Source organism: Eretmochelys imbricata, chromosome 10 (genome assembly GCF_965152235.1).
Source record: "Eretmochelys imbricata isolate rEreImb1 chromosome 10, rEreImb1.hap1, whole genome shotgun sequence".
Classification (NCBI taxonomy): domain Eukaryota; kingdom Metazoa; phylum Chordata; order Testudines; family Cheloniidae; genus Eretmochelys; species Eretmochelys imbricata.
Window position 1 is genome coordinate 42030294 of NC_135581.1, and position 26493 is coordinate 42056786.

At 38.7% G+C, this 26493-nt stretch overlaps 1 protein-coding gene across 1 annotated transcript in view; it reads right to left on the bottom strand.

The window, feature by feature from the left end:
• Positions 1–26493, bottom strand: part of NEO1 (neogenin 1) — a 503941-nt gene that overhangs the window by 146393 nt on the left and 331055 nt on the right. The gene's annotated exons all lie outside the window — the stretch shown is intronic.

Consider the following 26493-nt stretch of genomic DNA (forward strand, 5'->3'; position numbering starts at 1 on the left):
ATGATTCATTTTGACATTAGGAAATCATTCAGTTTACATTTCTCCACTCCCCCCCCCGCCCCGCCCTACTTTTCCATTCACCAAAAAGTTTAAAAGTCAGTTTTGGTTTCGCCCAAACCAAACATTTTTTTTTTTGACTTGACAGTTAACAACTCTTTAAAAGTGCTTATTATTAGAGCTGGGTGAATAAAGAGTACACCAAGCACTGTAAAACAAACCGTAGCAAAGGCACCCAACTCCCATTACAATTCAATGGGAATTGGGCACCTCCCTCCCTTAGGCTCCTTTGAAAATTATAGCTGTAATTGTCAGTGATCAAGAACAATTAAAGTAAGCAGAAAATAATTCTTTAAACTACTTTTAAATTCTAACAGAATGAGAATTTTGAATAATAGCAAGAAGTGCCTTCCATCGCCAAGAGATATAGATACGAAATGTTCTAGCTACTGCTGTTTCAAAATTATATTCACGGCCAATTAAACAGCCAGCTATTTTGAACTGAAGTGATCTGATGGGAATATACGGGAGAAGAAAATGAGTCATATATGATGGAACTACTCATTAAGAGCCTAAAAATCAAAAGTATTTAAAAATCAATGCAGAATTTAACTGGGGTCCAACAATAAGACTTCCGTTGTTGAGTAATATGTTGCACCCTCTTGCCTGTGAAACAGCTTGCTGCTGCATTCTAAATGGAGACAGAGTGTGCAGTGGCATAGGGTATTAAGCTTGGTCTTAAACCTTAAATGCTTAAACCATATGTCACCATAGCTACGGAACCCAGATGTGAGAAAAATCTACACCCCTCGGTACCAAAGCTATGTCGACCTCACTCCTGATGTAGAAGCAGCTAAGTCGATGGAAGAATGCTTCTTTCAACCTAGCTACCGTTCAGTGCTTAATTTGTAATGAAAGAGGTACTGCGGCTCAAGCTGGTTTATTTTTTACTTTCATAACTAACAGAGCAAGCTCAGAGGTACCGGAACTATGAACTGCCAAGCTCAGCCTGGCAAGCTCTGACACAAATTAAGCACTGCTACCTTTGCTTGGAGAGGTGGAGTTCCTACAGCAATGTAAAAACCCTTTTTGTCGCTGAAGTCTGCGTCTACACTATGAGGTTATAGCATCATAGCTAGGGCATCGTAGCTATGCTTCTGCAGCGCCCATAATGTAGACGTGGCCTCAGACCAGGAGCTAAAAGACCATTCATGGTTCTGTCATTGACTCACCATATGACTTTGGGCAGACCACTTAGAGCTCCACTGTACAACCTTTATACCACTTTTAATGGAACTAACCCAATGAGGAAAGTCCTCAGAAACACAAGTAAGTTTGTACAAAAGAGCCTTTAAGTTCACTATGCCGAAGTTCTTCCATCTGTAAAATGGGAATAGCACCTACTTATCTTTGTAATGGGCTTCAAGATCTGTCGATGAAAAGTGCTACATAAATATTTAATAAGTTGCATTTCAGAAATACTGTAAGTCAAGTTGGGGCTCCAGAAAACAAAGAATTGTAACTAGTCTATATTAAACAAGAGAATTTGTCAGCTGCACCAATTAGATCACATTGAAAAGGCAGATAAAATCCCACAACTAGTATAATACAGATTTCCTGTAAACACAAGGTGTAGGTATGCTCAGAATCCTAATGCTTGAAACTCAAGGCAGAACATCACCACCAAATAAACTGAATGAAAAATTAAATTAAATTTACATATCCTACAGAACAAGAAGACAGATAAGCTGATAAAACCAAAAAAAGCAACACATATGTAGGACTGAAATTTTGTCTCTCTCTCACATTCTTAAAGTACGAATCACCTTGATATCTTTATGAATAGCATGACAACTCAATTTACACAATTTTGTGTCACAGCCAAACATTTTCTACCCTTTTTTCATCTGCATGCTGTCTCACTTAGATTGTAAGGCAAGAATTATGTCTTATGTCCCTGTTCAATACCATGAACCTTTATGGCGCTCAAAATAAACAAAAATAAAAAAACAAAGCCAGACCAGTCGACATCATGTATAACATTGAGCAACCTCACTTGATGCCATATAAACAAAATGTTAAAGATGAAAGTACAGCGGACCCTCGCTAGAATGCGGGATTTAGGATCCATGCCCGGTACCATGTTAACGCGGGGACCGTGTTAAAATGAATTGCAATTAAAGTAATTAAATTTGGGATCCATGGCTGTGACCGCGTTATGTGCGAATTCGTGCTATACAGACACGCATTCTAGCGAGGGTCTGGTGTACTGTAAAACATGTTTATTTGATGGTAAAGTAAAATATGATGGCTCATAGAACCAAGTCATAGAAAGGAGATAAGTTAAATTATTTTTGTGTACCTTTTAGCCAATAGATCTGATCATACCAACATGGATTCCAGAATAGCATTAGTTAATGGCTGCTGTATACTTGGAAATAATGTGAAACTCTAGGCACCTGCACAGAGATGCAGGGCTATTTTGCTGACATATGCTAGTAGACAGAATAAGTGGGTAGTGTTAGGACCACTCCAGGTCTATAAATCAGTGCGTATGTCTGACTAGAGTAAGAACCAGAGGATGGGTCAGAAGAGGCAATGCAGAGGTAACCCTAGGAACAGCTAAGCTTGACAAGAAAACATAGGCTTGTTTTGTTATTTAAGTGAACTATAAAGGCAGACCCTAGGCAGAAAGTAATTTAAGTCTGTTTCCAATATGTGTTGTATATACTCTCCTTTACAGCAGAGAAGGAATTCCCCACCTGATTACGTTTATCAATGGTGGATTAAAATACTCAAATGTAGATGCTTGAAATTCATATAACAATTCCAGAATTGGTCATATTTTGGACTTTCAAGTAATAAAAGTTATAGAATTGTTTTGTATGTACCACAACCCTGCTATGGAACAAATTTACTGCTAAGAAACAAGGACCAGCAGACAACGTATGTCCACACTGCAATTAAACACCCATTGCTGGCCCAGGTCAGCCAACTGGGGCTCATGGGACTCAGGCTGCAGGGCTTTAAAATTGTGGGGTAGATGTTTAGGATCAGGCTGGAGCCTGAGCTCTGAGGCCATACAAGGGGGACGATCCCAGAGCCCAGGGTCCAGCCTGAGTCCCAACATCTACACAGCAATTTTACAGCCCTACTACCCAACCCAGCTGAGCCGGGCCAGCTGGGAATGTTTGTTCGCTGTGTTGACATACCTTAAGTGCATGCCTACATGGCATTCTGGAGCACGCTTCCCAGCTCAGGTCGACAAAATTAGGGTGGAGGGGCTCACGCTACTGCTCTAAAACTAGCTGTATAGACAGTGCTTTGACATTGCAGCTTGGCCTCCAAAGCCCACCACCCTCCATAGGCTTCAAAGCCCAAGCTGCAACTTCAAAGCACTGTCTATACAGCTAGTTTTAGAGCATTAGTATGAGCCCACCAGACTGAATCTGTTCACCTGACCTGGGAGTCTCACTACAAAATGCTGCATAGACATACCTCTAAGACTCTTTAGCTGAGTGGCAGAATAAGGAATTGCTTGCAGCAAAACTCTATGAATATCACCTGTTCTGAAGAATGTTCACGTTTGATTGTTCCTGGTACACTCATAGACATAAGAACAATTTGCATACTTATTTGGCAGCCATGATTCCAGGGAGAGTCAAAAGCACTCTTTTCCCCTTCACCATTTGTCAAATAAAGTCAATATGTAAGGGCAACAGAGTTTAGGCAAACATCTCACATACTTGACTAGTCAGTGGGATTTATTTCCTGCTAAGGAAAGTGAAGGAATGCTAGAACATGTTACATTTCTTCCTAAGAACATAGTTCCATTTTTATTGAAGGCTGTCTGTATGTGAAGGGTTTTTTTATGGTTACCTGGAGACAAGCAACTCTCCAAACACTAACTGCAGCTCTGGCTTATAAACGAAGCAACTTAACAAGGACATAAGAACATGGAAACATGTTGCTATAAAAAGTAACCAGTTTAAGCACTTCTCCCCCATGTTCACTAACCATTTTAATACAAGGTCTTCTCCAGTGCCTGCGTTTTCATAAAAACTATCATAAAGATAGAAGAAAGTTTCTCCTTGGAAACACACAGACTTAACTTCATGCATGTTCATTACAGTACAGCCTTTAATTTTAAAATCATACATTATTTTTACAACATGACTCCTGCCTCATTTGATACATTCACTGTCCAACCTGGGCACTGTGTGAAGCATGCATCTTGCATAACGAAAATAGTATCCAATCACATAAATAGAGGCTACATTGCACACACACAAGGTTGCAAGGACAACTGTAACTTAACAATGTCCTGACTTGTAAACTCCATTTCGTAACATCATCTTTCCTTTTATGCTGTCTATTTTATGGAATTTCCTAAGGTAAAATAAAATATTTCATTGTATGCAAACCATTTGTTAGACGGAAGCAGAATACTCTGTCCTGAACAATATGTGCATTCAATGAAGGAAGATTCCATGAAGAACCCCTGCTAATCTTCCATAGGCACCTTTATATATTCTAGAAGCAGGCATTATTTCTTCCATGCTCTCCCTCCTACATACACATCACTATTCATAGAAAGGAATGAGACAGGACTCCTTTGGAGCACTGTATCCTTGCATGCACTGTCACAGAGTACAGTACACATGAACTTACACATTAAAAATGAAAATCCACTCAACTTTCTTATGCATGTTATTGCACATCTCCAGTAGAATGCTGATATATCTAACCGGAGGAAACTTCCATTCTGCTTGTATACACACATATGAAGTGCCAACGGAACTTCTGCAGATCACAGCCATATAACAAAAAAAGCGTGTATGTGAAAAGGACATTTTAATAAGTCATTATAACTGGGCCAGATCAAAGATGGTTCTCACCAGACCCCCATAAGACATATCTATCACCCTGGAATTATGTCCCTGCCAAATTTCAAGTTCCTACTATCTCCTCCTTAGACAATGGCAACTGGTCAAAAGAAAGATTGCAGTATTTTAAAAAAATAATTGCAAAAGTTTACTAATTCCCCCTACACTCTCTGTTCTCAAAAATCCCACATTTAGGAGTAAAATCAGAGCTCTTGCTAATACGTTTAGAAATCTGCAACAAGGACTGTAACAGAGTCAACTGCTTCTTGAGTGCCCCCTCATGGTCTAGGGTTACACTACAGGCAGCCTGCCTCAGTTTCCCCTCTTGGATTGTTCTGTGCGATGGGACACTAGATGGGGTTACTATAGATGACTTACTACAGAGAATTCCTCCCCAAGTGTCTGGCTGGTGGGTCTTGCTCATATGCTCAGGGTCTAACTGATTGCCATATTTGGGGTCAGGAAGGAATTTTCCCCTGGATTTGGCAGAGACCTGGGGGTGTTTTTTCCCCTTCCTCTGCAGCATGGGGCATGGGTCACGGGTCACTTGCAGGTTTAAACTGGTGTAACTTTAAGTCTTTAAACCATGATTTGAGGACTTCAGTAGCTCAGCCAGAGGGTAGGGGTCTATTACAGGAGTGGGTGGGTGAGGTTCTGTGGCCTGTAATGTGCAGGAGGTCAGACTACATGATTACGATGGTCCCTTCTAACCTCAAAGTCTATGAGTCAGAAGAAACCCAAATTTGTACTTTTGTCTATTCACATCTCTTCTTGGGTTATGCTTTATTAAATTAAACGTTCAAAATAAAGTTGTCAAATCCATCCAGAAGTCCACACAAAGGTCTCTCTTCCTTCTCCCTGGCCTTCTTCCAGGGACTTTCCTGGTTTGGGAGGCCACTCCCGGGCCCTACCTGGCTAGGGTCTCAACCCTCACTCCCAGGACTCTCTGATAGAGCCTGCTCACACCTAGCAGTCTCTAATCCCTAAGCATTCCCCCTTCATTGTAGTCTCCTGCTGCTCCTTATAGGGTAATCACTCTGATCTCTCCCAGGTATGGCTCATTCTGTAACCGAGGCTGGCTAGGCCCAGCCCTTAAGGGGAAAGCCAATCTGTTGCAAGTGCGATTAAGTGCGATTTACATTTACATCTAAACACCATACAAGATTTTAATACACCACTTTTTGACTTCCTAGCAGTTGGTGATATTATAATTTAACTCCATATGTTATTTGAGCAAAGATTGCCAATTGTGATGAATTGTGTAGTGGCTTTCTAATAGGGACAAAATTCCAGTAGTGAATATAAGACCTAAATCTCAATAGCACTTTTGCCCATCTATATGATCCCCATTAACAAACAAGTACATTCAGACATCTTGCTATTTAGGCAACTAGGGGCTGGAAGCATCATCGAAGACACATAGTTGGTCTTCCTATTTCAAGAGAAGTGTGAGCAATGGCCACTGTCATCTATTCCCCAATAGCAAGTTACAGATGTCACAGTCTTGCAAGTGAAGACAGCATATTATTGGCAGAACATTACTACAAAGCTTTGGGGAAATTTATATCTATCTATCAGGACTAAACAGGCAGGAAATATATCCAAGGTTACTTACAAAGGCAGGAAAGGGAGCAAAAGACAGGCTTGGGAATGAAAGTCAATAGTCGAAAGGTGCGTGTAGGAGTGGAGGAATGGAAAACTGAATGGTTGCCCCAATATTTTAAAGATAGAAAATATGTGAAACAAACAGAGCTAGCACTATTCTTCCAGTTTCACCTACAAGACAGAACACAACTCCTACAGTTTGAAATGGTAATGTGTAATTTCATCAAATGATTCAACGTCTCTAGGAGCAGTGTGGTCCCTTTAAGTCAGGGCAATATACACAAATAGGGGGAAATGTAAATTAAATCTTGGGGGAGGCTACCGCAAAAATGGATGTCAAACTGTGTGTGCTGTTACCTATTCCCATGTAATCTTTGTTTAAGAGAGTAGAGTTGGAATGTTTGTCTCTTTCAAATAAGGAGTGAGTGTTCTTCCAGGCTATGGGGCAAAAGCCAAGTTGTTTACAAATGTTTAATATGGAAAATGTACATTTCATTTTCAGTTATTTTCTTTTTAATAATTAAAAAATAATGCCTTTAAAATGTGGTCTTTTACAGTTTAACTACTTCATTGTTTAGCGTTCACACCAATTAAACACAACATAAATGCAGATGTTTGTGGTAGAGACAAATTGATAACCAGAGAGCAAATGAGCCAATTACCATATAAAATAAGATTTGTAATGGAAGATTATGTGTTTCGGTACCAAATAGACAATTAAACTTCAAAGCAGCCCTGGCAGCTCTGCTTTCCCTCCCTATCCCTCCTAATGTCATTATCCACGCAAAGAACAATTTTAATTGCTAAACGCTTATGCAGAATTTCACATGCAGACTATTATACTTGCAACATCCCTATTTCACAGGCTCCATTTAATTCCTTCACTATTTTGGAGCTATTTTAAATTTTTAAATGTTTAAACACTGATATCTAGTGATCTCCAATGGAAGCCAGTGTTTAGCAACAGTGCAACTGCAGCACTTCACTGTTTCCTTACTGTGCTATGCTAGATAGAATTCTCTTTCTGACTTGATAGTACTAGTATTTGCATAATCTGTGGATCCATTTTTAGATTTTCAAAGATTAGGAATGGATGTCCCGCAATAATTATGACGGGAATAAAGAAGTGTTGTCTATTGCAAGCTTTGCATTATGATTTCTTTAAGTACCTTTTCATACCTTTGCAACTCTTTTACCTATGTTTGGAGCAGGAAGACTGAACAGCCTCAACAGGTAGCAGCTTGACTAAGGTCTGCTATCAAGTTAGCCACATCACTGCCTCCAATGGGTGAGAGAACCAATTATATTTAGTCCCTCCCAAAAATCCCCAGATGAGCTTTCCTTTCATTGTCATACCAAATCACTCCTTTTCCCCAACAACAACAAAATCCAAGGGTTTTTTTTCCAATCTCATTTCAAATTTGCAGCTCAGGCTGAGAGAGAAGAATAAATGTAGTACATCAAACCTTTAAGCACCATTTGGCATAATAACTAATCAAAAGTTGTGTTTTTTAGTTGTGAATACAATTAATTATCCATATATTAATCAAATTAGTGGCATATAAAATATGAGTGAGGTAGGACTTGAAAATACATTAAAAAATGTTTTAGGCCTTATTTACAGCTCAGTTTAATAGCGTTTATTTGAAAATTTGATGTCTTCACTAAAAGTAAAACATATTAATCTCTACGAGATTTTATTAATTTATGTGAATATTTATTTCCACAAAGGGCAATCATCTGAAAGATCTGAGTACAAACTTACATAGCAGAGCAGTCTGGTCAGCCTCTCCCCTTCCAGGCAAGCAGCAAGACCCCACCAATTTGACTGACAATGTATCTCTCTACACACGTATACATCATATATCACTTGAAAGCTTATTAGGTCTACTTTAAGATAAGATAGGACGTGGAGCTGTCAAGTGATGCTGTTACTATAGATTCAGGGATAAGCAATGACATCATCAACACATTAAAATGACCACTTTGAACCAGTTGCATGTTTGTTAGTTTAATTATTCTACATATTATTTCACGATATAAAATTGGATTTCTTTGGGATCTCAAACCATCACAACAGCAATCTCTAGGGTAAAACAAATCTAATAATAAATTTCTAAAGGTATCATTGAAATGTAATAGTGCTGGTGACATTTCTAGTCATTATCATCAACTTGTTCATCCTTAATACCTCTGTTGAGAATGCATGGGTCATCACAGTCCTTAGTCCCTGAACAGAACTGTCTACATGCTAAGGCAAGATTGTTCTGACAACAGAAACAGTTGATTGTGAAGCAACCCCTGTAGGTACAGGCACAAATGAAGTTTTGAAGAAGCTCAGATACAATACATGAACTAGTTCATCATTCACATTTTTCCATCCGTGTTGTAATGGTGATCCAGTATTTGGTTTACCTATGTTCAAAGGTTTCAGAGTTGTAGCCATGTTAGTCTTATCAGCAAAAACGAGGAGTTCTTGGGGCACCTTAGAGACTAACAAATCTATTTATGTTCAAAGACATCCAAATTTTTGTTTGCCAAGATGCTCTTTTGACATGTTCTTCAAAACTGTCCTCATATGGTGAGAGTTTGGCCAGTAAATTGCCCTTTTTGATGGCTAGATTCAGGTGCAAGCAATACAGGTCTCTCTGAGTCTTCTTTTCTCTCTCACTCTGGTCATACAACACTGCTACCAACTTTCCTGCTGCAGAAATAATCGCTTATCTGTCACTCTCCCTCCAATTTGGCAAGCTCTCTGCAACTGTAAGCTTAATTGTTTTAGCAATATTAAATTGCAGATTTTTCCCAGTTCCAAATAGGGATGACACAGAGTCACATCTTGCTAACACATTTACAGCAGATGTCAAGAGTGTGTCACAAACTGTATGCACACCTCACTTACGGCACCATTTGATAGCTCCACATCACACCTTGTCTAAATGTAAATAAGCTTGAAATGATCTAGGATGTGGGTGTGGACAGGCTGGGTGTAAAACTCTGAAATTATGACCCTTTTTGGAGAATTGCCTCATGCCTATTTACAAAAACCAGCCATTATCTAATAATAAGCAAACCAATATTCCATTACACCTCAGTCACTATCACATTCCTTCTATGTCCTAACCTTCCTCAAAAGTCCAAAACAACATGGGTGTTGTAGGGTTTCCTTAACAGATTTGGATATTTTTGATCAAGGGTGGGAGAGTGCTTTCAAAAGTTGAGTGCCTCGTGGATAACACTCTGCCAGAAGCTCTCTCTCTACGATTCCAGGGGCTTCAGATCAGGGTGATTTGATTTAAATCACTAGTCAGGAAGACTCCATTTAATCATGGATTTCTACATAAAAGTGCATTCTTGTTGGTTGTTATAACCTTAATACATATTTTTCACAACTCAGAGATGGATGTAGGTTTCATTTATAGAAGGTACACACTATACATTTTAAAGTGATTTATTTTGAAAACTTTTCAGATTAGTTTTACAGCTATATCAGAAAATGAATGATTGGTTATTTCATTTACCAAAGGTAATTAAAGCAGATATTTATGAAATCATTGGGAGATGAACTATCTCCAGTTCAACAGGTTAATCATTAATATTTGGAGGTTTCAGAGTAGCAGCCATGTTAGTCTGTATCCACAAAAGGAAAAAGAGTACTTGTGGCACCTTAGAGACTAACAAATTTATTTGAGCATAAGCTTTCGTGAGCTACAGCTCACTTCATCGGATGCATTCAGTGGAAAATACAGTCAATATTTGGAGGATTTTCTTGCCGTGTTGTATTAGGAGGAGAAAATCACCAGACAGACATTTAAATTCTTTTATTTAACTAGAACAACAATGTTATGTATTCTGGATTTTTTTCTTCAGCAGCAAACACATAATATTTTAACAAAACAAGCATATGCAGTTTTGAATTTAAACATTCAAGTTTTTTAAAATCAGGTTTGTTTTTGTTAAAATTGTATTTAACTAAAATAGTTAAATGAAATATTTAAAAAAAAAATTAAATTGACTGTGTCAGCCAGATCAATATGAGAAACTTAAAATATTGGCTTCTGCAGCTAACTCAGTCGTCTTCACCTTCATTTTCCTGTTTGTTCATAATCTGGAAAAGAAAAACAAGTTTTCCTGCTTTTTCAAGGTCCCAAATGATTTCTCAATTTGGAATGAATTAGTCCAAAGGAAGAAAATATTCTTTCTACACTGGCAGAAGAAGCTACTGCTGTTAAAAGTGAGATTATCACTTCAACAGTCTCTGAATCCAAGTGCTTAAGTGACTTCCTCCAGTTCACTGGTGGGACTTTCTTTAAAACAGCATCAGAAAACACATATTTGTTTACTAACTATACTGTGCCCATCAAATGGCATTATTGAGTGATGACTGCTGGATGTCCATGTCATAGCCAACTCTTCTTCTTCAGCAGTTAAAGTTTGACCCCAGTACTGAGTATTGAGAATATTTGCAAGAAAATGAGCTGGAGATAGCGCTTGTCCCATTCATTTTTTAATGCTTGTAATTTAACTCTGTCATTGCATATTTCTCTTTTTAAGATATCACTTAGTTCCTTCCAAATTTCAACAACGTCAGCAATAAAACAGCTGTTTCCCTGCATTTTGTTCAAGGCTACAGGAATAGGCTTCAGGGTACTCAGCATGTGTTCAACATTTCTCTTAAGCCCAATGTTGAGATCTTTGGCTGTGTCTGGGCCAGCTATTTTTTTATGATTTTGTTCACAAACTGTCATCAGAATAGGCCAGTTCTTGATATAGTGCTCAAAACAGTCCACTACTGAGTTCCATTGCACACCTTGTGGGACAGTTAGCTTGGTTCCTCCCACTTTTTTCAGAGCAGCTGCTGCAAAATGGTTGTTACGGAAGTATTTTGCAATTTCAACATTAGCCTTTATTTCTGGCAAAGGGGTGCACAAATGAGCACTGCAACTGTATGTTATACCTTGGGACTCTCTTCTAAATTTCTTTTCATCTTGGACACATTTACAGCATAGTCTGTGACCAAGCTGCGTACTAGACATTTGAATTTTTTTTCACAGTTTGTTATAGCTTTTACTGCTACTTCTTGTAAGTATTCTGCTGTGTGAGCATTTCCTGATGTATCAATTGTTTCTGTAAGGAAGACATTCCCTTCTTCTGTTGTCACACAAGCACATACAACAGGATCATTGTGGACATTGCGCCACTCATCAAGACTCAGGTTAACAATTTGACTCTCTAGACCTTTTGCACACTGCTCAATTTCTCTTTCAGACACTTTATCCAGCAATTTGCCTGCGACATCTGCTCTGTTGGGTGGACTGTATTCTGGTCTTAATCACTGAACCATGTAACTGAAGTGTGGGTTCTCAATCATACGGAAAGGAGAGTTTGTTGCATAAAAAAAACCAGGCAATTTTTTCATCAATTACCTCTTTCTGAATCTGCTAGTTCTTATCACAAACTTATCTATGTTTGTTTCTGGATGACAGAGATTTTTTTTTCTTTTTGCTACAGGTGATATACTGTGGCTATGTGACATACATGATGTGACTGAAACACTATAATTGGCAGATAACTCTGAAACTATAGAAAATGATGGTGATCTTGAAGGTGGAGAGTCTTCAGAATCCTGTACATTGAGGATCGATTCTCCTAAACAAAAGAAGTCAATGCAGTTATTTAAGTATTATTACCATACTGCTCATTTAGTATTACTCATTGCATTCACTGACACTCAGTACTACTTCAAAGGTGAAATTGTAAAAGGAAGATCTGCCTATTTCAGCTATTTATTTTTTATCACAACTGCATCTAAAATGATAGTACCATAGAGTAACAACTATATTTTTTGCTCAAACATGAGAATTCAAGAATAGTCCAGAAGGAAGACAGTCAGTCCTTAAGAAAGAAGTATGAAATAAAAAAGTTTACCAACCTGAAGATCCTGCATATTCACACATGTTCCTTTCATCATCTTCAATGCAGCTTCCTCCTGAGAAGGAACTTTGCCTTAAATGATTGAGAACCCACACTTCAGTTACATGGTTCAGTGATTAAGACCAGAATACAGTCCACCCAACAGAGCAGATGTCGCAGGCAAATTCCTCATATTGTTGTTTCATTCGAGCAACCAGGCCTTGCATTTCTTTGTTGCACAGTTTGCATTTTGCACGTACACCTGTCTTACCCACAGGTAGAAGAACTTCATTAAAATATTACGAAACTGGGTCTCTTTTACGGCCTGCTGCCATTATAGGTTTTCCCTTCTAGTGAGAGAATGGTATGTTAGATCTCAAATCAATGAAGGCTATACTCAGAAAGACCTCAAGGCATCTGGAATATGCTGCTCAAACAGTTTCACTTTTGTTTCTACTGCCTGTCCCTCCCTTCTCACATTTATCTCCAGACTTCTTCTCTTTGTCCAGCTCTATTCCGCCCCCAACAATCTTCTATTCATTGAACTTTTTGAAACTTTGCACTTTTAGAGAGAGGTAAGGGATTGACTCTGTGTACACAAATTTGCAGAGGGACAATAGGGCTGAGGTCTGTTATTTCTCACCTCTATATATTTATTTAAAAACATTTTTGTTGTTAATAAGCATGTTATCTCTGGAGACACAAATCCACAGTTTGAGAACTGCAAAACCAAACATCTCTGATGGTATCTTCTAGACTGATCACTGAGTCCCATTGGGTAGATAGAAAGATTAACCTAAATAATCTATACAGAAGCCCCTGGAACCCCATAATATTGGGTTCCTAATCCATGAACTATTGGAACTTATTTACAAAACTTTTCTTAAACATGACATGAATATATTGTCTCATACTATAGAATTAGAATTTATAATTCCAATTCCATGATGAGATCTTTAAGCTATAATGTATCTTAATTAAAACTATCTTTAGATGAGTTTTTTCCTCAAAAAGCATTTTATCAAAAAAATCAGATTTAAATTTTTTAAAAAAAAGTCATTAATTTTTATCCACCCTACTTCAGAAAAAGTAATGACCACAACTGTTTGTATAGGTGGAGAGATGTCTCAAGTAGGCATATTCTAGCTCTTTATAGTCAAAATGAGGAGGTTACTCACCTGTGCAGTAACTGACGTTCGTCGATATAAGTGTCCCTGTGGGTGCTCCACTGTAGGTGTCGGTGTGCCCCATGCCATTGTTCGGAGATTTTTACAGCAGTACCCATATTGGCCACACGTGTGGAAACTGCCTCAAATACCAGTCTTGTCTTAATAGTGCGCATGCGCAGCTGAACTCCTTAGTTCCTTCTCTACAATGGAGGCTGCTCAGCTCCGAAGTAGAGGGGAGCAGGGTGGGGAGCGGAGCACCCACAGGGACACTCATCTCGAAGAATGTCAGTTACTGCACAGATGAGTAACCTCCTCCTCCTCTTCTTCTTCGAGAGGTGTCCCTGTGGGTGCTCCACTGTAGGTGACTGAAAAGCAGTATCTCTCAAGGAGGTAGGGTCTTTGGATCTGGAAGGAATGCAGTAGATAGAACAGCTCTGCCCACAAGGGTATTGGTGATGGGTCCCTGTGTAAGAGCATAATGTTTTACAAACGTATTTTCAAAAGCCCAAATGGCAACTCTGGAAATGTCCTTAAAAGGGGACGTTATGTAGAAAGGGCACTGAGGCCGCCATGGATCTGGTGGAGTGAGTCCTGATAAAGGTAGGAGGAGTCACGTTCTGTAGTTGATAACAGAGACAAATGCAACTCAAGATCCAGTTGGAAAGTCAGTGGTTAGAGATAAATGAGCCCTTAGAGCATTCTGCAATGGGGACGAATAGCTTGTTGGAACGCCTAAAGGTTTTAGTCCTGTCGAAGTAGAAGGACAAAGCTCTGCACACGTCCAAAGTGGGCATCGTAGATTCAAAGGAATTTGCACGTGGTTTTGGAAAAGGTAGGGAGATGGATAGGCTCATTGACATGGAAAGAAGAGTGCACCTTTGGGGAATTTCGGGGAGTAAGCATAGGGTGACTTTGTCCTTAAAAATATGGTGCATGGCGGATCTGCCATGAGTGCTGCAATTACTCCTGTGCGTCTCACACAGGCAATCGTTACCAGAAACTCAGTTTTCATAGAGAGATGTAGGAGGGAACATGTGGCTAATGGTTCAAATGGTTTTGGGTTAGGCATGTTAAGACTAAGGGGAGGTCCCAAGATGGATTAGGCGGTTTGATGTATGGGTATAGGATTTGGGGTCCTTTAAGGAATCACTTAGTAACAGGATGAGGCTATACTGCCTCCCCACCAATACTGTCGGATGATTTCTTAAAATTTCAAGACCTCCTCTGGCTGCGGTGACAGCGCAAGTTCCCGGTGCCGAGGCTTCAGGTTGCCTGCCTCTCTCATGGCACCGTCTGGCACTGCAATGGAAACGGTGCCAGCACAGAGGACCTTGTTGGAAGAGACCCGGGCTGCGCTTACCTTCCCAGCACCACTGACCTCAGCACATGCATTGAGTGCTATGGTGCAGAGAACGTTGGTGCCGAACGACCCTCGAATGCCGCAGGCACTCCTAACAGAGGGTTTCTCTCACACAGGCTCTCTGGCACCGCAGTTCATACATTTACCGGACCTACAGGTGTCACCTTACCTACAGTTATCTCTACCTGACACCTATTTTTCTCTGGACATTCACATGAGGTCCAGACATCTGTCTCTGGCTGTATCTCACTTTTCTAGTGATAAGGAAGCCATAGTGCAGGGAGACTTTTCACCGTACCAGTTCTCCCAAATCAGCATTGGTCACAGAAAATCTAGGTCTTCGTTCATCAAAGACCTCCCTCCCTGGTATACAAACCCATGGATGGCACCACCTATGCCTTTCCCCGGTCAGTGGCAATACGGGGTTTATGAGTATTATATATGCGATTCCACTATGATCGCCAAGATGCCAAAAATAGGAGCAATGCCACCTCGCCACCACCAGTGCATACGGCTACGAATGAGACACAACAAGCTGTTACTCCACACTTCAATAAACACGCTACACATGCTTCCCCAACCCTTGCGGCTTCCTGTCCTGCCTTCTTGCACCCCTAGATAAATGCAAAGCGGGGACTTCATCTTTAATTTGGTCATAGATAAAAGAAGTTCTACTAACTGCTGACCTTGCAACAACCAACATGAACAAAAGGCCAGGATCCTTCTCACTCATAGTGTAGCCTCTTCTGAAAGAGGCAATACCAATGTTTTTGAGACTAAACATCTCGACCCAATATTACACCTCATCCTTACTGTGTTTTCACACTTTGCCATCTCAGTGTCACACTTGAGCCCTCATAACTCATCACCATCCTGTAGCCCGACTCCCCCAGCATTGTTCTACCCTTTTCAATAGGCCAAGGTAATCAAAGGGAGACATCTGAGCACACAAACAAGGGTCTTCAAGTGTAGAATGAAGCAGCTACCTGTAGTCATTATCAGCTCATCTTGCCTACCAATCAGTATTCACAATTCCCAGTTGTTCTAAAGCCCTCTTATTTTGATATGAGACTATCTCATACCATTGTGGAAGGTATGGGATTCCTGAATGGCAGGTGAAGAATTTCATTTTCCTCGTGGTGGAACTAGATACGTTCCAACAGGGTGTGACATGGCTTCCAAGTGTGTTGTATCATATTAGAACTAGGGCTGTCAAGCGATTAAAAAAAGTATCATGATTAATAGCGCAATTAAAAAAATTGATTGCGCTTAATGTTGCCATTAAACAACAGAATACCATTTAAATATTTTTGGATGTTTTCTACATTTTCAAATATATTGATTTTAATTACAACACAGAATACGAAGTGTACAGTGCTTACTTTATATTTATTTTTATTACAAATATTTTCATTGTAAAAAGGAAACAAAATAGTATTTCAGTTCACCTAATACAAGTACTGTAGTGCAATCTCTATCATGAAAGTTGAACTTTCAAATGTAGAATTATGTAAAACTTTAGAGCCTACAAAAGTCCACTCAGTCCTACTTTTGTTCAGACAGGTTTCAGAGTAACAGCCGTGTTAGTCTGTATTCACAAAAAGAAAAGGAGTACTTGTGGCACCTTAGAGACTAACCAATTTATTTACACATGCATCTGATGAAGTGAGCTGTAGCTCACGAAAGCTTATGCTCAAATAAATTGGTTAGTCTCTAAGGTGCCACAAGTACTCCTTTTCTTTTTGTTCAGACAGTTGCTTAAACAAGCAAGTTTGTTTACATTTGTGGGAGATAATGCTGCCCAGTTCTTGTTTACAATGCCACTGAAAGTGAGAACAGATGATAGCATGGCACTGTTGTAGCCAGCGTTGCAAAGTAATTACGTGCCAGATGCACTAAAGATTCATATATCCCTTCATGCTTTGACCATTCCAGAGGACATGGGTCCATGCTGGGTTCTGCTCGATAACGATGCAAAGCAGTGTGGACCGACGGATGTTCATTTTCATCATCTGAGTCAGATACCACAAGCAGAAAGCTGATTTTCTTTTTTGATGATTTGGGTTCTGTAGTTTCCGCATTGGAGTGTTGCTCTTTTAAGACTACTGAAAGAATGTTCCACACCTCATCCCTCTCAGATTTAGAACAGCACTTCAAATTCTTCAACCTTGGGTCAAGTACTGTAGCCATCTTTAGAAATCTCATAATGGTACATTCTTTGCATTTTGTCAAATCTGCAGTGAAAGTGTTCTTAAAACGAACAACATATGCTAGGTCATCATCAGAGACCGCTATAACATGAAATATATGGCAGAATGCAGGTAAAAGACAGAGCAGGAGACATAACAATTCTCCCCCAAGGAGTTCAGTGACAAATTTAATGAGTGTCATCAGCACAGAATCATTCCTCTGGAATGGAGGCCGAAGCATGAAAGGGCATATGAATGTTTAGCATATTTGGCACGTAAATACTTCGTAACGTCAGCTACAAAAGTGCCATGAGATGCCTGTTTTCACTTTCCTGTGACATTGTAAATAAGAAGCGGGCAGCATTAACTCCTGTAAATGTAAACAGACTTGTTTGTCTTAGCAATTGGCTGAACAAGAAGTAGGACTGAATGGACTTGTAGGCGCTAAAGTTTTACATTGTTTTGTTTTTGAGTGCAGTTACGTAACAAAAAAAAAAATCTACGTTTGTAAGTTGCACTTTCCTGATAAAGCAACTGCACTGCAGTACTTGTATGAGATGAATTGAAAAATACTGTTTCTTTTATCATTTTCACAGTGCAAATATTTGTAATAAAAATATAAAGTGAGCACTGTACATTTTATATTGTGCTGTAATTGAAATCACTATATTTGAAAATGTAGAAAAGCATCCAAAATATTTAATAAATTGCAATTTGATTCTATTATTCAAAGTGTCATTAAAACTGTTTAATCACAATTAATTTTTTTAAATATGATTAATATTTTTGAGGTAATCACATGAGTTAACTGCGATTGATAGCCCTAATCAGAACCACCCTTAAAAATGAAACTTTATTCCACCCCAAAATGTTGTTTATAAAGAAAGTAAGGAAACAGTTCTAAAGTATGGCGATCACGCCAGCTAATCCACTCAGTCACATCTTTCATCTATTTTCACACCCTCGCTACTATTGCTGCAATGTGTTTGCTTTTCTTTTAATCTGTTCACTTTGTAGCAAACATGGCTCATGATTCTGCAAATATCATTCTAACTATATCTTTCTGTACTTGCCAAGATTAAAAACACTTGGGTCTTTCCATACATTTACCAAACTAGAAAATGTGTTGATGGATTGTTCCAATCTGATTTACAGCATAGGTCACCATTTTATTGCTTGCGATAGCTTGGCTATGCCAAGTTGACTTTACTCTCACAGTAGAGAGTACTGTATTCTAAATGGTGTGTATTTCATTTAAATTTAAAAGCAATTTCTTTGGTCAGTAAGATGACCGTAACTGATTCCTGTTAGCTATTTGGCAATGGCATATACAGTACGGACAGTAACAAAAATTTTACAAACCCCTCTACATCAATCAGGTACTGGGTCAAAGGACTAAAAATGAAATTAATGACAATTTTGATTAAATTATAATTTTAAAAAATTAAAAGGAGCGTGCTAATCCCCAGGAAGTCTCAGTTATCATTTAGCTCAAGTACAAGTCAAACAATGTAATATCTGTCTCAAGGTAACTTAAAATGTAAGCAAAAGCCACTTATTTTAGCTTGATTGGTTTGTGGACTTTTTTTAATGAATACTTTTCAAAGCAGAAAGTCCGTAACAGAATAAGACACAAAATTAATCTCTGCTCTAAAATGGCATACCTGACAACATCTTCCCTCCAAAAAAGACAGATAATGTATACAAATTGATGTTTGGTATTTAAATATAAGGTATATCCACATAGAGTAACTGGTTTTCTTAAAGTGAACAGCAGCAACAGGAAATTACTTCATTATAGGGGCTTGTGTAGTGAAAATGCTCTCTTCCCTAATGGCAATGGTGGAGGGAGGGAGAGGCTTGTTTATGAAATAGATTAAAAGAAACTCCCCCAAAAAGCTATTGCTAAAGAAAGTCAAAAGTCTTCCAAGCCTCTGAGTAGGGCTGTCATCTTTTGAAAAACACATTTAATATGTAACTGGAAAATTTGCATAGCAAACAAAAGCTGACAAAATGGAATCTACTTAGAGAAATATCCACAGAATTGAAAACTGTCAAATGCATAAAAAAGGCAGTGTACCAAGAAAGATTATAAAATTGTAAACTAGTATATGCACAACATTTTTTAATATACAAAAGCCCCAATTTCCAATATATGAACTGCAACTGTCCTAATAGGATGAAAGCTCTTGCGGTAGCAACATAATGTACCTTTATTCTTATCTCAGAGAATAAAAATTTCATGTCTGTTTTTAACAAGCAAATGATCAACAGTTTTAGATACTGGGAAAATTAAATATACATACACATTTAGATGTGTAATTCTGAACTCTGGGAATGGTTTACTATGTCAACAGGTCACTGGGATTCTTCTATAGCCCTCCTTCCATGTAAAGCATATAGGGACTGACAATTTTTATTACCTGCAAAACAGTATCTCTCAGATGGGATTTTGCACCTATTGCAGTTGTAAAGGCACAAATGACCAATGAGATAGCAGAATTTTGAGCACTGACACAGGTTGTCTAGAGGCTGATAGCTTCCTCCACACAAATGCCAAAGCATTTAGTATAAAGAGAAATACTTTCAAAGTGAGAGGGAAGAACCCTGGTTGGAATGAAATTAGTTAGAAAAACAAAGGCATCTTGCTCATGCTCCAAGTGAAAAAACTTTCCCAGAAACTGCAAAGTACAAAACACTATCCATGGGCCATTCACAAGAGAAATGTCTCTGAAGCAGCACAGAAAAAAGTGATTATTAATAAAACTATCCATAGATCAAATAATGGTGGATATTGGAAACATCCTTGTCCATCAGAGAAATACCATGTAAAAGTAAAATAGATTGGATAATGTCTGAAACGCCAAGACCAGTCTCTAATTAGATGGGATCTATTCCCTTTTATAGTAGAGTGGAAGAGCTTGTAAGACCTGCAATCTGTTTGGCTCTGGCCTGAGGACCTTACAATACCGTAATTGTAGCTTGAGAATGGTCCTTAGAGCAAGGAGTTTATTAGCTCTACTGCCAAAGTGTACAGAATTTGTAAACTGAGCAAGTCTGGATTTTTCCTCTTTTCTTTAAAACAAAAGCTAGCATTAATTCAGCGTTAAGGAAGCATAATCAAATCAGAAAGTCCAAAAGTTAAGACTTCTCTAAGCCAAGTTGCATGTTAGGATGAAACCTTTCCTGTTGTCAAATTCCCAGCTCTGTGACTTTAATCACGTCACTTAACCTCTTTGCGCCTCAGTTTCCATATCCATAAAATGAGGCCACCACCTCTATTTGTAAATCATTTTGTGCTCTACTGATGGAAAGCGCTATGTAATTGCTAAGTATTATCATTTACATGCTATGTGGACAACTTGGCATTTTAGTCCAACTTTTAAAGGTGACTTGTGAAAAATATTCAAAATACTAATTTGTCCTTCTTTGCTTGATAATGGGTTATTAATACCTTTCAGGTTGTCTATTATTAGAGATTTTAAGTATCAGGAATGTCAATTCTGATCTTCCCTGATTTCACTAGAGGCCCTCTTGGCATGTTTTGGAGGATGTGCATTGTGAGATTTCAAACCTTAATTAACGGGACAGTGCTGCTGAATCTTTAACCGAGATTTCACTAATTAAAAATGTAGATTAGTCAGTGGTGTTAGGCAGGTACTGTATTAAGCATAACAAACAAAAGCTAAACAGTTTTAAACCAACTAAGAGCTTATCTACACACAGTTCAGAAACCAATATAGTTAAAGGAGTATAACCCTCCAACTGTGAGCACATTTATACTAGTGTAAAGCTGCTTATATCGGTATCTTATTCTGTAAATTCATGGGTTGTACTGTTTTGGTATAAAATCACACCACTAACTGAAACAGATAAAATTGGTATAAAATCTGTGTTTAGAGCAGGCCTAAAAGTCCTTTTCCCCTCTTGGATGTTTAGGTTTGAGTCTCTTGTGATGTCATAATTTCACTAGCTCTCCAGTCACCAAAGGAAAAGGGGGGGAGGGGAGAAAGAGAGAGTGTGTAGGGAGTGGGGGGTGGAGGGTGTGAATATTAGAAAAAACAGGATTACTTTATAGATCATAAAGAACCAAAAACTGCACAAGCCAAGCTTTTATATTTCCCCTCTACAAGTCACTTTTGACTTCTGGAGTTTATTTTATACATTAATGATTACCAACGTAATCATAATATTAAACATTAAAATATATATATAATGTGAACATAAATGGGTACTACTTAACTAAATATTCATTAATTATACGACAATCAAAGTACAAAGTTAATCTCCTAAAGTACTTCTTGGATGCTTCTATATTTGTTTTAGAAACAGATAGCTTATAAATAATTAAGGTATTGATAAGGTGAAATTCTTATGTTCACTGTGTTCCCTCTTGTTTTAATATTTAAGTTTTAACAAGTCCTCCTACTCCAGCTCTTCCAGGACAAATAAAAGCTTATTTGACCCTGAATCCACCCTACGTACCAGGGAAACATCTGAACAACAAGAACTCTCATCAAAATTTAACTCTCTTACAGCAGTGCCAAAACCAATGAAATTTTTATTGGATTCCAGATCCCTAATTTTCTAAATGAAGAACAAATGGTGAGGAGGCATCAGACACAGCACCCTGTACAAGATGGAGGCCTGTTGCCTTTGGGCCCTTGTTCCAAATTCGTAGCACAAAACTACTTTATATCATAAATCTCCAGAGTTTCTGTTTTAATTTACTGACTTGCCACCTCTAATAAACACAGAGCTGCAAGGGAAGCCAGACTGGTGGCTCTAGGTAGATTCTGCTCTTGGGAGATTATTTTGCTTAGATTTTTTCCTCCCTGCTAAACACCACAGTTTAAAAATCTAGAATGCCGCATCTATTTGTATTCAGATTATTTAGTGAAAGGATTTGCAGCACTCCTTCAACAACATTGAAAATAGCGAACTTTACTCTTGGCATTTATGGATATTATTTTGGATATGGTGATTGTTTTCTTGAAGAGTAAAAAATAAAGGGTTTGAAGGGACAGTCAGGCTGGCTGGTGTGTGCTAATATACACTTCATTTGATATTTAACAATAACTTACAGTCCAAAGTAAAATGTTAATGCTCTCACAGATTATTCATTTAATAAAATAACAGCTCTTTTCCCACAGATGATTATTATGCATATTAAAACATTTATAATTGCAGAGAGGTCCCTGCATCACTGGTGGAGCAACTGCTATGACAACCTATCAATCTATTGCCATTAAAGACCAATCGTTCCACCAGACTATAAACCAGACTTTCAGAAATAGTAGGCGCAGGTAGTGCCATCTATTACTATTGTGGTTGCCAGAAACTTCCCATTATAAGAACCTCTTCTTCAGTTGCTTAGAACTTTGCCACACTTTAACTATTTCAGCTGAAGTTTTACACACTGGGTGTTGCCTCAGACTGAATGTGTTTGGAAAATTTCAGCCAATACAGATCAGCCATTCCTGAGAATAAGACTAGGGGAAAATACCTGATCTTGCCTATGTTAAAAAAATCTGGTAACCTTTTCTTCAAAACCTCTAACACCTCAATGCTTTCAAGAAGGGACTTGAAATTTGGCAAGGAGTTGACCTTTGTAAAATTCACCCATGCTTGGTCAAGTTATAAAGACTTTGAAAAACTGTAGTTCATACATGTTCAGTAGAGACTTCTTAGACTTTAAGAGCTGAATCCCCTGAAAATTCCTACTGCACTGGACCCGCTTCAGCAGGGGCCGAGCAGAACTTTCCCTGCAATGCAGCTCTGGGCTGCTGTGGGCTGTACAGGGTCAAGGAATCTGAACTGAGAGCAAAAAGCCTGTCTTTCCTGTGCTCTTGACCTCCAGGCCAGGAGTAGGCAGTGTGAGAAGGAAGCTACCTGATTCAAATGTAGAGGGGACAAGAGCTGGACACAAGGAGGAGCAGGGGAAAGAAATAGTAAATTGGGACAGGAAGTCTGAGGGTTGGGAAGCAGAAAGAGGCTGGAAGCTGACAGGAAAAGGGAGAGGGAAACTGGGACTGGCACTTAGGGTGCAGGTAAGAGACTGGGACCAGAAGGGTAGAGAGGGTAGAGGGTTGCAACTGGCTGGGCAAGGATACAGGGACAGAGAATCAGTGGGGCAGGGAGAAGAAGGGCGGGGGGGAGAGATCTTATGGAATGTGGTGAGAGAATTGGGACAGGATAGGAAAAAAGACTAGCACAATAACAGGGGGGGACTGAGATTTGAGGGAGCCCACGAAGGAAGAATGGGACAGAGTATGGATAGGAAAAATGGGCACGGTGAGGCAACTGGAAGTCAGGGTGCGGGAGACACACAGACTCGATGATGAGTAGGGAATGGTGTACTGGGACTGCAAGTCTGGAGGGGTGAGACTAGGACTGGACACTTAGAGGGAATGCACAGATGAATCTGTGTCCACTATAGCATACCCCACTTCCAGAGCCTGGCACAGAATCCACAATTCCCAAGTCTCACCATTAGGCTGTTCACAAGTAGCTGTGATACCTACTGGAAAAGGGTCCCATCCCCATCTAGTAGCAGTCCATGTAAATGAGCACAACCTACAACTGCTATCATTTACTCTGTTAGCTAAAGAGGCAGCAGACAGTGCAGGGGATGTAAAGCTTCCTATTCGGCTGATGACCCATGTTGGTGTCAATATGCACATGATTCAATTTCTGTTTATTCGGTTTATTTTTTGTTTAAAAACGAAGAAATTACACACAAAAGACTATGTTAAAAGAACACTATTAACATTGCACAATCAAGACTTCAAACTTTAGGAAATGCCAGAATTAAGATTGCCTATGAAACCTTAATTCAGCCCCCTATGCATCTGTATTATGGTAGTCGTCAATTATGTGTCATATACTTTTCCTTGCATTGGACCGCTGCCTCATTCAATGCATGGGGGGACATGCTCTGAGATTGAATCAAGATTGTGTAGTGAAGGTGTCTTATCTATAGGACTCCTGCTTCATTTGTTGTAGAAGTTGGAAGGTGAGTAGTGAATAATACGGATGGTCTTCGGGTTAAGGAAATTTAAAAATGCCCTATGGAACTGGATTCTATCCTTGCCTCTGCCACAGAGTTCCTATGTAATGCGAGATCAGTTGCTTAAACCAAACTTTTCAGAGGAGGTTTCTAATTGTGTTCCCCACTTTCTGTGTGCCATGGACACTGAGCTGCAGAAGTGCTGAGCGTTCACAGCTGCCACTGATGTCAGAAGAAGTTGTGTACTTTGAAAAATTAGGTGCCTGGTGTCTCAAAAATTAGTGGATACTTTTGAACATAATCTCTCTATGCCTCGGTCCCCCATCTATAAAATGATAATAATACCACCTAATCTCACAGGTGTGTTGTGAAAATAAATTAATGTTTGTGAAGCACTCAGATACTATAATGATGAGCTCCATAAGAAAGCCCATGAAAAAATAAATAATTCTGTCTTCAGAGAAGGATTTCAATAATGTGCAGTAAATGAGGTCTGGGGCCACACATTGAACATGAGGGGAAAACAAAATACTAAATTGCTACTCATTAAATGAGCCTCATCCATTCTGTGCACTGAATGAGGCAGGGGCTCTCTGGAAAAAAAATAGTATGTTGTCATTTAATTAAAAACTATATCAAGGCATATGCACAAGTGGGCCAAATTAAGGTTGCACGGGCAACCTTAATTCTGATATTTCCTAAATTTCGAGAGCTTCACTTTGCAACCTTAATGTTCTTGTAACACAGTCTGTGTATGTTGGTATAAAAACTCGGCAAAAGTCAAAAGGTCTGCAATATTTTAAAGATACTTTTATTAAAATTGTTCTCTGGATACAGATTTCCTAAACTCAGTATTGTTTTGCCTTAAAAAAAAAAAAAAGAAACTGCATGCACTAAAATAACTGACTCGATGTCCTGTGCTTCAGAAGCCCTTTTGTCATCTTTACTGAAATACTGTTTTGTAACCTCTTACATGCTGCCCTGGGAACAAGAGACATCTCTATAGTAGTCATGCACTGGGAGGATTATTTTTCTTCCTGTTATAGTTGTGCAAACTAGAACTGTATATATCATGCAGGATTTGGCTCACAAAGATGCTCAGAAAATGAACTGTGCAGAGGTCTGCCTTCCATCTGGAAGTAAACCAATCCCTGTAATTTTGCTTTTAGCTCATTGAAAATTGAGGCCTCCCAGGGAACCTGGCCCTGAGTGAGTCTGTTCAAAGTTACTCTGCACCCCACAAACAGCTGGGAAACCCACCTACTTCTTTCATTTAGATATCTTTAATCCAACAAGACTTCTTCTCTCAAAGTCAATAGGAATTGCAGGACTGCACCCAGAATCTTACAGGATCGTGCATTAGATTTAGGCAGAATATAACGAATGATGACAAGCAACGAGGATGTGTGGGTATGTACGTATACAAAGGACAAGAGTTACAATATTACATGGCAACTTTGTATAGTTATGCACCCATCTTTATGTAACCACTTTTTAAAAGATGTTTTCAATCTCACCCCACTGCACTTTCATACATGCAAATACAGCTCAAGATTTGGAGTAGTTCTGTAATTCAAGTCTAACCTTTTGCATGGCTCTGAGTAGCAGCACGCTGTCATATGACAATGGTGCTGTACCACAACATTTGCCTTTTCAGGCTTCTATACTTTCCTACAACAAGTTCTATATTTTACAAATTCAAGCAAGTAAACAAACAAAACTGGTAAAAAAAACAAGGCAATCTGAAGAGTCTCTAATCCAAACTGAATGTTCAACAGCACAAGAGCTCATGTACTAATTGTTTTAGATTTCCAGCATTATTAAGTTTGCAGTCTGGAGAGTTCAACCCAAAGGATATCAGTTAATCTACTATTAACAACATCTTTAAATCTGTTGAAATTTACTATTAAATACTTAAATTCATGGATTAGTTTAAGCAGCATCTAAAAATGAAGCAGTTAAGCTAACAAATTTTATCTCCTCAAAGCCTAGTTCCATACTTCCCAAATAAGGAGTTAATAACTTTAGATTTTGGTTGGTCTCTTGAAAAATTCTCTAGAACAAATTCTATTCTATTCTCTCAGTTACTTTAGTACAATGAAAGCAATTGGAATTCAGGCATGAACATATTGGAGATGAGGACCGTAAAGTGTCCAGTATTTAAAGTGTTTTTCCCCAGAAGAAATCAATGGAGGATATATTCTGAATAAAGAATCAATTTCAAATTTAAAAAAAGATAGAAATGCCAAGTGTTTGCAATATTTTGGAAAAATATGTTTCTCAATGCATATGGATAGCAGAGTGTAAAGAATCTATAATACTGATACCCTCCCTCCCACACCAAAAAATCAGCAACTGCTAATAA